This window comes from Copidosoma floridanum, unplaced genomic scaffold (assembly GCF_036245765.1).
Source record: "Copidosoma floridanum isolate Cflo_tuat_1 unplaced genomic scaffold, Cflo_Japanese_pri ptg000004l, whole genome shotgun sequence".
NCBI classification, from domain to species: domain Eukaryota; kingdom Metazoa; phylum Arthropoda; class Insecta; order Hymenoptera; family Encyrtidae; genus Copidosoma; species Copidosoma floridanum.
This window is the reverse complement of record NW_028321881.1, coordinates 11,037,027-11,049,140: the sequence shown is the minus strand read 5'-3', so window position 1 is coordinate 11,049,140 and position 12,114 is coordinate 11,037,027. Positions and strand designations below refer to the sequence as shown.

General features: G+C 30.7%; 1 protein-coding gene across 1 annotated transcript in view; it reads left to right on the top strand.

Annotated features, from left to right (window-relative positions):
• eIF3a (eukaryotic translation initiation factor 3 subunit A) overlaps positions 1–12,114 on the top strand; it is a 225,592-nt gene that overhangs the window by 203,377 nt on the left and 10,101 nt on the right. The gene's annotated exons all lie outside the window — the stretch shown is intronic.

Here is a 12,114-nt window from a genome sequence, read left to right as displayed (position 1 = left end):
ACTTATGACTTTGTCCTTACTACACCTTACTCCACTCCAATCTTTTTTTTTTTTTTTAACCTACTCTAGTTAATATTACCTATTCTTATGTTAAAATTTCCACCGATTTATATTCTGTCTTCATTTACGACATACAAGTTTTCTAAAATTTCTACAGTCCTTTTAAAATCTTCTCTATTATATATTTAGATAACATTCATTCCTCCCCTAAATCCCCCCATCCTTTAAGTTCAGATCTAATTGTACCATCCTCCATGACTTAGTTGGCTTACAATTTGCACTGTTAAAACGCTTTTTCAAGCCCATTATAAAACCCTTTTTTGCACTGCCTCCCATACAAATTCCTTAGACAATTTTTTTTTTTTTTTTTTCGTCCCTTTTCTTCCATCCAGTTTTTAGATAGGTTGACGAAGTCTGCATCTTCTACATATTCCCAGAAATCTCTGTCCTTGTTGCTAATCCCTGCTACATTTCAAAAAACATCCTTATTTATATGAACACGCTTTTTCACTTTTTTACCTTATTTATTACGTCCTTCCGTTCCTGGCTCATGCAAAAAATTCATTTAACGTCTCTTCCCCTACCTGACAATCCCCCTACCTACCTTCTGTTACTATTTTACACCTCCCCTTCCCCTCTTCCCTTGTTCTTTTTCTTTAATCTCCCCTACTATCCTCCGCCTGTTTTCTTCACTGTTTACTTCTCTAATCTTGACACCTTGTCATTGCAATATCATATTTTCTTTCTATTTATTTCATAAATATTAAATTTTATCTTAACAAACTCTGCTTTTATCTCCCATCCTGCATCTCTTTGCTTTGTAACTCATCTTGTTATCTGTTCTTGATTTCTTTCCTCGAACAACAAATCACTCTTACGTTCAACACTTTTTTTTTAATTTTTAACATATCATTGAACCAATTCTCTACCACACTTTTTAATATCCCGCGCTTCCTTCCCTTACAATAATGTTATTCTCTCTTTCTTCTTTTTTTTTTCTTGTACCAACCTTTACAGTCAGCTATCTATACTCCCGTATGGTCTCCTACTCTGCACTGATGCTCTGCCTCTACTGCTGTTTTTCGTTGTTCCACCATCTGATGTCTTTTCGTCCGAATCTTTTTCATGCATGTTTCCCCGCCAATCTTCCAACTTCTTCTCCAGCCTTTCTAGCATGCTTGCTGACTGCATCTTCCTCTCCTTAATATAGACTATCTCTTTCTGCAACCTTAGCACGTTGTGTTTTAACCTTTGTATTTTTTGTACGTTGTTTTGCCTCCTTCTCCTGTTTTCCTCCCTTTCTTGTTTGCATTTTTAAAATTATTCTTTAAGCTCTGCCTGCATTACCGTTTCACCCTCTCTGATATCCTTTTCCTTCAAAAGATATCGTTCCAGAATCATCTTGGCTAAACTGCTTTCTACTCACTGACTTTTCACCCTTTTTCTTAATGTTGACTCCAATGTCCTTCGTCTTAACTGCTTCTTCCTTTCTCAGTTTTTCCTCTCTTTCTGTTGCCTTGTGTTTTGACTGTGTTGTCTTCAGGGTGGATTTAAGCTGTGCACCACCTTCTTGTTCTAAAATGCGTGCATTTAACACTTCGATCTTGTTTAGCTGTTTTATTGCCGTCTCCATCTTATCTGTCTTTAACGCCATCTTCCTACTAACGATTATACACTTCTTATGTACAGCTATACCTATCTTACCTTAAAATGCACCACACTTTTTCCAGCCTTACATGCACCTTCTTTTATCCTCAGCCACAACTTATTACGTACTTAAGGCTTTCTTTGCCTACTTCTTTATCTTTAAACCGCTCTTTATTCACTTTTTCAGCCACAGAACACCACAAAAATATACACGCTGTACGGACACTATTAACGGTACGCCCGTACGCTGCACTGCCCTCCAAATGAGTGTAATAAACTTAAATAATGTTCATGTGATCAATCGATCAGATTTTCAGGTAAATTATACAAATTAAAATAACAATTGTGGGATCGTAAATTTAAAAATCTACAAAATTATGACAAAGTAAATTTACAGTAGCTAGAAAGCTGTAAGTACAAGTTCATATCTATAACCAAATACAAATCTTGCGCAATGGCTCTTTGATACTGTTAAACTGATTTAGAGCCTTGCATGACATACTCGACGGATAGTGTAAAATTTTGAAAGGACTTTGACTAAAACATTTTAATCAATCTACATCACCTATTAAAATAGAATTGGACTTGAAACCAATGCAATACAAATATGCTGAACAGAATTGTAAAGATTAAATAAAGCGAAGCGATAATCGCATCAAATTATATGCGGAAAAAAAACTCTAAAATTCACTGCAATTTAAAAGAAAGTGAAATGATTAATAAATCTAACAAGTGCTTCTATAAGCTTATTCGTACTCACAATAATATAAACGGGTCTATTTATTCTTTGAGCAGTGAAGACAAAGTTGATACGTTCATAAATGTTGTCAAAATCTAGGTTAATTTTTATGAGATGACAAAGATAAGAAAGAAGAAAAAAATGCAATTTCAGAAAAATTAGCTAAATTATACATCTGAAATATGATATGATAACTTAGGTACAAGTAGGGCAATTGCGATAACTTGTATTAATTTGGCCAAAGCTTTTGATTCTGTGAGTCATTCTATATTGCTTGACAAGCTGTATAACTACAGTATATGGGCTAATACATTAGACTTAACCAAAATCTATCTTGGCAATAGGTTACAGTGCGTAAGAATGGGACAAGATCAAAGTGATATAAAGAAAATTAATATTGGGGTACCATCAGGGATAATATTAGGTTCCTTATTATTTATGATATTTGTTAATGATCTTTTAACGGCTTTGCCTAATGGTTGTATTATGTCTTATGCTGACGACACTGCAATTATTTCTGTTGGAGACTCTTGGAGTAAAGTCGAAAGTAATATGAACAAATATTTGGCACAGACAGCCGATTAACTGGCTTTTAATAAACTTTCGCTGAATTTAGATGGAACAGTATTTATGACTTTTGTAAACTACTGTAATAGCGTACCACAGACAAAAAATATTAAAATCAGGGATAAAAAAATGAAAAGGATTGTATATTACAAGTATTTTAGGTTAATCTTTGATTTCAATTTAGAATGGGACAAATGCATTAAAAATATTATTTAAAAAACTAAGTATTTAGTATTTGTATTTTATAAAATCTCTAAATGCATGAACTGCGATATACTAAAAATAATATTTTATGCTTTCTTTCACAGCATAATAAGCTACGGTATTCGCTCCGAGCCGATACAGAGGTTGCGCCCCCTCTAGCCAAAATCAGGCAAAATTTCTTGCATGTAAACAAACGGTTTAGAACATATATACATGCGTACAGCTGCTTGTGATTGGCACTTGGCAGGCTAGAGAGAGAACGACGATCCTCTCCTGCTGTCTTATTTAGCCAATCACAAGCAGCTATACGCATGTATATATGTTCTAAACCGTTTGTTTACATGCGAGAAATTTTGCCTGATTTTGGCTAGAGGGGGCACAACCTCTGCATCGGCTCGGAGCGAATAAGTGCTTGGGTTAGTACATATGTTACCCATGTTAATGTTCTACAGAAAATACAAATCAGACTTATAAAAATTGTAATAAAAAGGCATATAATCGACAAACCTTTATCGGTAAAACAGCTCTTTGATTTTGAATGTATACGATTCTATTACAGTGAATTACAAAATCAATATAAGACTTCGAATATTATAACTAAAAATAAATTCATACTATTACCAAAAATAACACAAACTGTGAGTTATAAGAACAGTTACATATGTGCTATAAAATTATTTGATGAATTGATGAATAATCTTAAACTATTAGATATTACAAATAAAATATATCTAGATAAAACAACAAAAATGAATATGTACTAATAAGCTTTTATAAATATACTAAATTTATCTTGAACAGTAATATGATCACTAAAAATATTATATAAAGTTTTTTGTTAACTCTTACAAAGACTATTACATTATTTTGTTGTTTAGATGTTAGCCAAACTGGCACTTTAGTTCATCGTAATTGCTACTCTTTGCTAAGGTCAATAAAAAAAGTCATAATTGTACACAGCAAAACCAACCTGTTTGTCGTATTTTAATGCAGAAAACTTTAATGTTATCATCATTTATTGATTGTTTTATTCACAATACTCAATTGATTAATACTTAAATCCACGTCAATACGTCAGCTACTTTCGTATGAGCATTATTTAAGAAAAATATTAAAAATTAAGGAAAGTAAGGCTTCATTAAATGAGCTTGTAAAGCAACGGTTAATTTGAAGCATATAAAAATGAATAATGATTATACATTTAAAGTCTAGTTGTCCATATTGTAATTCTGAATAATTTTCCAAAATCAAACAGCACTCGAATAAAAAATCATCAAAAAAACTTCATAAAGTTTTCAGAAATATTTTTCCCAAATAAACAATTATATCAACATTAAGTGCATGACAGACAAAAATTAATAACTATAGCACGTAATTTTATAACAGTAAAAACCGTTTAAGTTAAAATAATAGTGAGTATTAATATAATTTTGTAAGTCTTACTGCTTTCCTGTTATTTTTTTCTTTTCTAATTCTTATAGTTATTGCTGTTCATTATAAGTTGTACATCAAGTTAAAAAAAAAATTAATAGGAAATCATACATCATAAACTTTTTGAGACATGATTCATAAAAATTTTATGATTTCAATTAAAACATGGCTTTTTATTTTGTGATTTTTGCAGTTGTTGAAGGTTAGATGACAGCCTGTTTATGTATGTAGGTATTTTCTTACACATCAAATTCTAAAATCTGCAAGCTTCAAAATATTTTGCTATCGCACACTGATGGTTTTAAACAGTTCTCAAAACAACCGGATGGACCATATGTTAGACAACAGCCATGGCTCGACGTGCTGCTTTGCTGGTTTATACAAGACTGTGCGTTTTTATCGAATTCTCCGATAAATTCAAACAACTTCCAATTGCCTACGCCGATTACATCTCTAACGTCATGCTCACATCCGTCATATACGTTCACACACTCATTCCACACCCATTCCTAGTCCATATTTATCACCCACAATATGTTTGTATCCAAAAGACTAAGAAAACCTATAGTACCGCTTTATCTTCAATAGGTTAGTATTCGATAGCAGTGGATGTCGCTTTAGAGCATATCACACACAGATTTCTTTGACAGATATTATTCTAACATCGAACATATATTTGAAATAGTTTAAAAAATACCCACAAAAAAACTGATCTTTCCAACTGTACCTTTTTTTTAAAATGTTTACTTTGAAAAAATCTCAATTTCACATAAAACGATACGAAAAACTCACCTAGAATGAAATTGTATGATTTGTAGCAATCTTTAAATTTTTTTAGCGTGAAAAATCACTTTAAGATAAACCTATTAAATTTTCAAATAGATTCACAAGTTTTTTTTTTATAAAACAAAAAATAAGGGATCGAGTGTGCATTAAAGCGTGTATGTGAGGATATCCATGTAAGAAAACTGATTGCCATTATTAATGCATATTTGCTCTCTTTTTACTTCTCTTAATTTTCACCCCGCTCATTGTGACTCCACCAGTCAAAAAATCACTTAAGTCACAAATGAAAAAATTTTAAAAAAATAAAACGCTACAGAAATCAATTAATGCATTCGTACAATATATATGACTAAACTACTAATAGAAAAAAAAAAATGAGAAAGATGTCAAACTGCTTAAAAAATGAAAACATTGTTCAGACAATTATTTAATAAAAAAGTTAATGATACATAAATAAAAATTTACTAATACATAGAAAAGTTGTTTTGCTAAAAAAAAATTTATTTCATAAGTTTTGAAAAAAATTATTTAAAAAAAAAATCACCTTAGTAAATGCGTTATTTATTAATTAATATAATTTATAATTCAATTGAATTAATTTATAAACAGTGAATAAATACTAAGATTAAAAATAAGTTACGAATTATACCATTGTAAAAAGTAACTGAATTTTTTGTATGAGAACCGTTCACAGCAGAGTGGGTAAGGATCTCGGTTCGTGTGCAGAATATCGTTGACTCAAAACTGAAAATGGTGTTTTTTGAATAAAAAAATAAAAAATTTAATTCTGTAAAATTTAAAATGTGTGCTAAGGTGGCGTGGTGTGGCGTGGTGTGGCGTGGTATGCTGTCTATGAGGCCGGTGTGGGCGGTGTGGCAAAATGTGGTGGGGTTAAGGTGGAGTTAAAATGAAAAATATACTTCTGTCACATATTTTTTTCTGAATTCTGAAATCGTTGATTCACTCTAGCGTATAACACACTTATAGAAGTATAACTTCAAAAACTAACAATCGATTGGCTAGAAAACATTTTGAGCCGGTGGTGCTAACCGCTTTGCTAATAATTCATTGAGAAGATATTGGTAAATTTGCAATCCATATATTGTGCTCACTGGTATGTAGCTTGGGTTTATTTATCCACATAGTTGATTCAGATAGTAACAACTCACGTCTCATCAATACTCAGGCATTGTTATCGATCGTACATCCGTTATAGAGGGCTCATACGCTTAGTGTATCTAACCTTCTAGGTGCTTCTAAAGCCATTACCGACTGCATAATCGTGCTCAGTGACCCCTGCAACTCCTGTGAAAGTATTTTGGTTTGTTGTTTCACGAATAAGATTCAAAAGTCCAGAAGACGACATGTTTGACGCCCGTCCTGGACCCCAGGAGCATCGGACGCCGTCACCGACTTTATAATCGTGCTCGGCGAATCCCACAACCCCCAAGTAAGGATTTTGACTTTGTGTTTCACAAATGAGTCCAAAAGACGACAAGTCGTTGACTGCATGATCGTGCTGGGATACCTCACAAACCTTACAGTAACAAAATTGGGCTCATTTCTATTTTAATTGACCGAGTTATCGAACTGTTATACATTGCTTCTTAGCAATGTTTTTCTAAAACCAGTATTTTTATTGCAATAATTCATTTATTCAAATCTCAAAAAATAACTATCTTCACAAAGTTTCGTAATAGCATTACGAACTGAATGCAAAAATTTCCATCGTGATCCATCTTACTGCACCAGTTTGAGTTTGTTTGGCCTGATTTTGTGCCTTATTTTCTCGACTATTTTAAACATACAGAGATACATTCGTAATTCGTTAAAACATTATTATTTTCTTACACTTTACTCATGTACGATTCGGGGATATTTAAAACTTTATTTTTTGTTATTTTTTGGAGGAGAGATAATTTAAGGCCGTAGAGGGGTTGTGTGGAATGATCCGCATAAACAACTACCACGTACATATATCATTCTCCGTTATGTGAACTCTTACCCTTTGTCCATCCCAAAAATTGACTAATGGACTTAAAAGACTGTAAGGGCACTCAGTCTGTCGGTCGGAGTTTCTACTTTACTGACTACCTCACTTTAGAAAATTTCTATTATCACTCCATTATAACGTTGTTTTAACATAAATAACACGAATACTCGCCAATCTAGTACTTAAATGAATCCATGAAGCACATATTTATTATAATCAGTTGCAAATTAGAAGAGAAAAGTTACATTCCGTAATCATAAAAGAGTACTAAAGTGTACGTATTTTATGAAAAGTAACTTTTCTTAAGAAGTAATTCATTAAAAAACCTGAAATTTGAACAGAACTTTCAAATAGTAAAACGAACTCTCATGGTTTTTGTAAACATTCAATTCAAAAACTGAACTTACTCGAAGTTCACAAATTCGTAGGTTATGTATTACTGGTCATAATAACTTGAGTTTTTAAACTAACTATTTACAAAAAATATAAGAAGACACGTGTTCGTCTTACGATTTTAGAAATCCTACTTATATGTCGGATCATTCAATGCTTTTCTTTTTAAAAAGAGTTACATTTTATATAATAGGTAACTTATTACTTTTTCATGAGTGTGAGTAATTTTCATGTAACTTTTTCTTTTAATTTGTTATATATTACAATAAATTGCAGCTTAATAAATTTCCTAGAGCATAAGCATGGTAGATCTTCTTGTTGTTTCAAGTAAAAACAACTTTCTAGTGAAAAAATAATAGAATTTTACTATAGTAAGATGATCAGTTGAGTAGAAACTCTAGCCGATGTACAAAATGCCCTTAACTTTCGTATGCTTTATGGCCATTTTCGAGATCTAACATGGTGGCTGCAAGATGACGACTGTAATGCAGTATATCGACAGAAACTTTAAGTAATAAGTTTACTAGTAATAATTGAAAAATTAATTTTGTTTTTTAAAATGTCATACTAATGTTCTTAAAGTAACTAAACACAAATTTTATGAGTTTTTTTTTTTTAACTAAAAATAGTAGATTCTATTGATTAGAAATAAATAAAAAAGTTGAGAATTATTCATTTAAAGAATTTTACCATATTGAACATTCGATTCTGAAATTAAGTTATTTTAAAGGTTTGATTTATTTGAGTACATAATTTCCAAAAAAAAAAAAAAAAAAAAAAAAAATAAAATGACGAAGTTTTGAAATGAGATAATTTACTAGATTTGTCTATATTTTATTTATTTTTCCCAAGCATGAGCCTATGTAAAAATTTTCATCTCATTATATAAGGTTGTAAAATTTGCTGAATCAAAATTTGTCAAGTATGAAAAGGTTATAATGGTAGATTTGATACAGCTGAGAATATAAATAATTTTGTAGTATGACTTTAAGAAAATAAAATATTCTGTATAGAAGTTCAAAATAAATTCGTTCGTGGTATGTTTTCAGTTAAACCCGCGATTAAAAGAAAAATTTATATTTTTTAGAATTCTAAAAATTTACTAGATTCACCCATAATTCCATTGCCATGAACATTTTTATAACAACTCATTTATTATAATACGATGCACCTATTTTTTAGACCGTATGCTTCGACTCGTAGTGCAAAGTATAATAATGTAACTAATGCAAAGTAAATAATGTAACTGTCAACGGTAAAAATATTTAATTCATTTATAATTGAGTATCACAACCAAGGAGACTAAATCCTTTAATTTGAGGCAGCGATGCATTTTCTGTACGCACTTCCTAATGTCAACCTAAAATCTCCTGAACAAAAATAGATGTACGAAAAAAAATTTTTCAGTATGGAGGATGCTTAATCTTGAATACGGGAAAACCATTGAGAAATAAACAGATACTATACTTACAAAAAAAAATTGCCTTAAACCTCATGGTTTACCAAAAAAAGTGAGACACAAGAATGAAAAAGAAAAAAAAACAGACCCTGAAAAAGAGGTTAAGTATTGTTTTTTTATTAAATCGTGCTGAAATTATCCTTCTTGTATTAATAAAAAACAATTGCAATGCGACTGCAACACATAAAAATCTTGTTTACAAATTCATAATTCCTCTTTCAAGATTTAGTCAATCCTTCGTAGTTTCAACATAACCTTAAATTAAGTTCAAAATAAATTAAATTGATTTCCTTTTGTAAAAAAGTTGTAATATCCTATTATGTTGATTCTTGTTCGACTTATGTTTCGCCATCCAGCAAGAAATTTCACGCAGATTACAAAAAAAAGGTATATAGCCTAGGATTATGCACTCGGCTTACCTAAATAAGTTGTGCGGAACCTGATAATCTAGAAGAAAAAAAAATTATTTTAAAAAATTGACTATGCAAAAGACGTTTTAGTATTATTATTGACATATAAGCCTTAATCCTCGTTTACTAATTAAATACTTTTCAAGTTCAAACATATTCTACAAAATCATGCAGTAAATACAATAAGATTTTTTTGTATAATAATGGGATGGTATCATGTAGTCAACAGTTATAACAATGATAACATCTAAGAGAACAAGACAAATCGTGTAAAATGTAAAACAAATCAGAAAATTGAGTGTCAGGAAGTTTCTAACATCTTAAAATTCTTAAAACTTGATTACTTTAAATATGTGTACCCAATCGATAAATAAAAAACGAATTTTAACTGCCACGATAAAAAGCATTTCATACAGCTTTTAAATGATTACTTCTCGGTTAGAAAATGAAGCATATCTTTTGTAGTTAAAAAATAATCTTCAGTAATATAAATAATAAGCAAATCAACTCAGTTATGTCAAGATACATCTATTGTTTTTTTTTAATATAAGAAATAAGTTAACACTAGTAATATTTTTTATACATAATTCAATATTGATCAAGTCACAAACAATTAATATGTCACTAATGATTATTTTACTATCCTTGCTTAAGCCTCGTTAAACGTATTTATCAAGATTTCTGTAGAATATTTTATGTTTTTCTTATTTAACAGTATCTTAATGTGCAATAAATTTATCGTACTTTTATTATTGGAAAATATTTTTCGTTTGAAATTCAATTGTTTATATAGAATTTTAACCATACACTTAAATAAATAATACTCATTATGTACCCATAATACGATATCTTGTGAATTTTCATGCAGTATCTTATGGTATAGGTACAAGTATAGAGTACATTCATATTTTGTAAATATATATTATTAAATTTTTATTAAACCGTAGAATTCAATGAAGAATTCGTTTATATTAATCATTACAACTTTAAAAATTACAATTTTTCTAAATTCAAAAAAAAATTTTTGATTTTTCGCATACCTAAACTGACACCACGCTTATTTCAAACTAGCTAGCTCAATAAATAAACACTGATAATTGAACGCTCACGCATGTTTGCTGATTTATTTCAAAAAGTGAGCTTTTTTGAAAGTTTACAAGAAAAGGACCATAATGAAGTCGATTGTATTTTTACATAAAAAACGCTAAAGTGAGTCAAAAAGTAAGTGTACTAATAATTCTCTACAGTAAATATGAAGACTAGAAGAACGATGAATGTAGGTCGTCAAAAAAAGGGTAAAAAAAGTTACCAAGAGGACGATAACACAGCGGAAAAAAGCGAGTTGACTCAAACGTAGCTTTTCGTGTGACAATATTTCGAAGAGCTACTGAATATTGAAAACTGAAAATAATGCTAACATTTTAAAAATAGGATTATAGCTAGCAGCTAAGCTTACTTATTCAAAAAATGCCAGTGAACCATGGCATTGATCGCATATCAGAGATCATGCAGGACAGTCTAGTAGAATATAAAGGCTCCAGGATTTGTTTAATCGTTTTATAAATAACCCATAACATTCTAACAAATATTTAATAGTGTCTGAAAAAAAAAGATTAGAAAAAATTGATTACAAAAAAAACGCATGAGTATATTAAATGAGGATTACTAAGTAATAGCATTAAAGTGATCGGTAAATTAGTAAATTAATTGAGTCCTTAACATCATAGAGATTGGGTATCAGATCTAGGCTCTTGTTTTTAAATTCATGTAGATGCCTGACATATTATAAATTTCTTTTTTTTAAAGTCAACATTTAATTACATGGTCAATAGTACATACAAAACTGTTTGGTCAGAATAAAAATTGAAGTGCTTGCGTGACTAAAAATAATATTTTAATTCTGAAAGTAATTTTTTTTTTCGTCCCACGGGCAAAGTGCTTTGCGCCCTAGGGCGCACTTTCCCCTCACTAATTAATTTTCATCCACGGGTGGGAAGAAACATTTTGGCCCTGCCAGGTCGAAAGTTTGTTCTCGCCCTAAGGTGGAAAGTATACCCATGGGTGCCAAGTGGCACTTTCCAAAAAATGTTGTTCTCTCCTTGGGCACAAACATACAATAGCCGCGCCCTTCGGGTGCGCAAGTTGTACTTTCTGCCTTAAGTTAGAAATATACTCTTATTTAGCATTGCAGTTTTAAAATTTGTTCAACAACCTTTTTTTTCTGTTTGCCAATATGTTTTAAACGTAGAGAATGAGAATTATGAAATGAATTGGAGTGATTTTCAGTACTCCATGCATTTTCAACTTGACTTTAAATTAGAAAGGCGTGTAACTGTGACACTTTCTCCATTCATTTTTTTTTACCTTAAGCTCGTTCTTTTGTCCTCTTAGACATAATCAATGTCGCAACTGTCAACAATATGATACAATGCAATTATTATACGAAGAAATATTGTTGTTTCTAGTGCATTTTTTAGGTTATGTT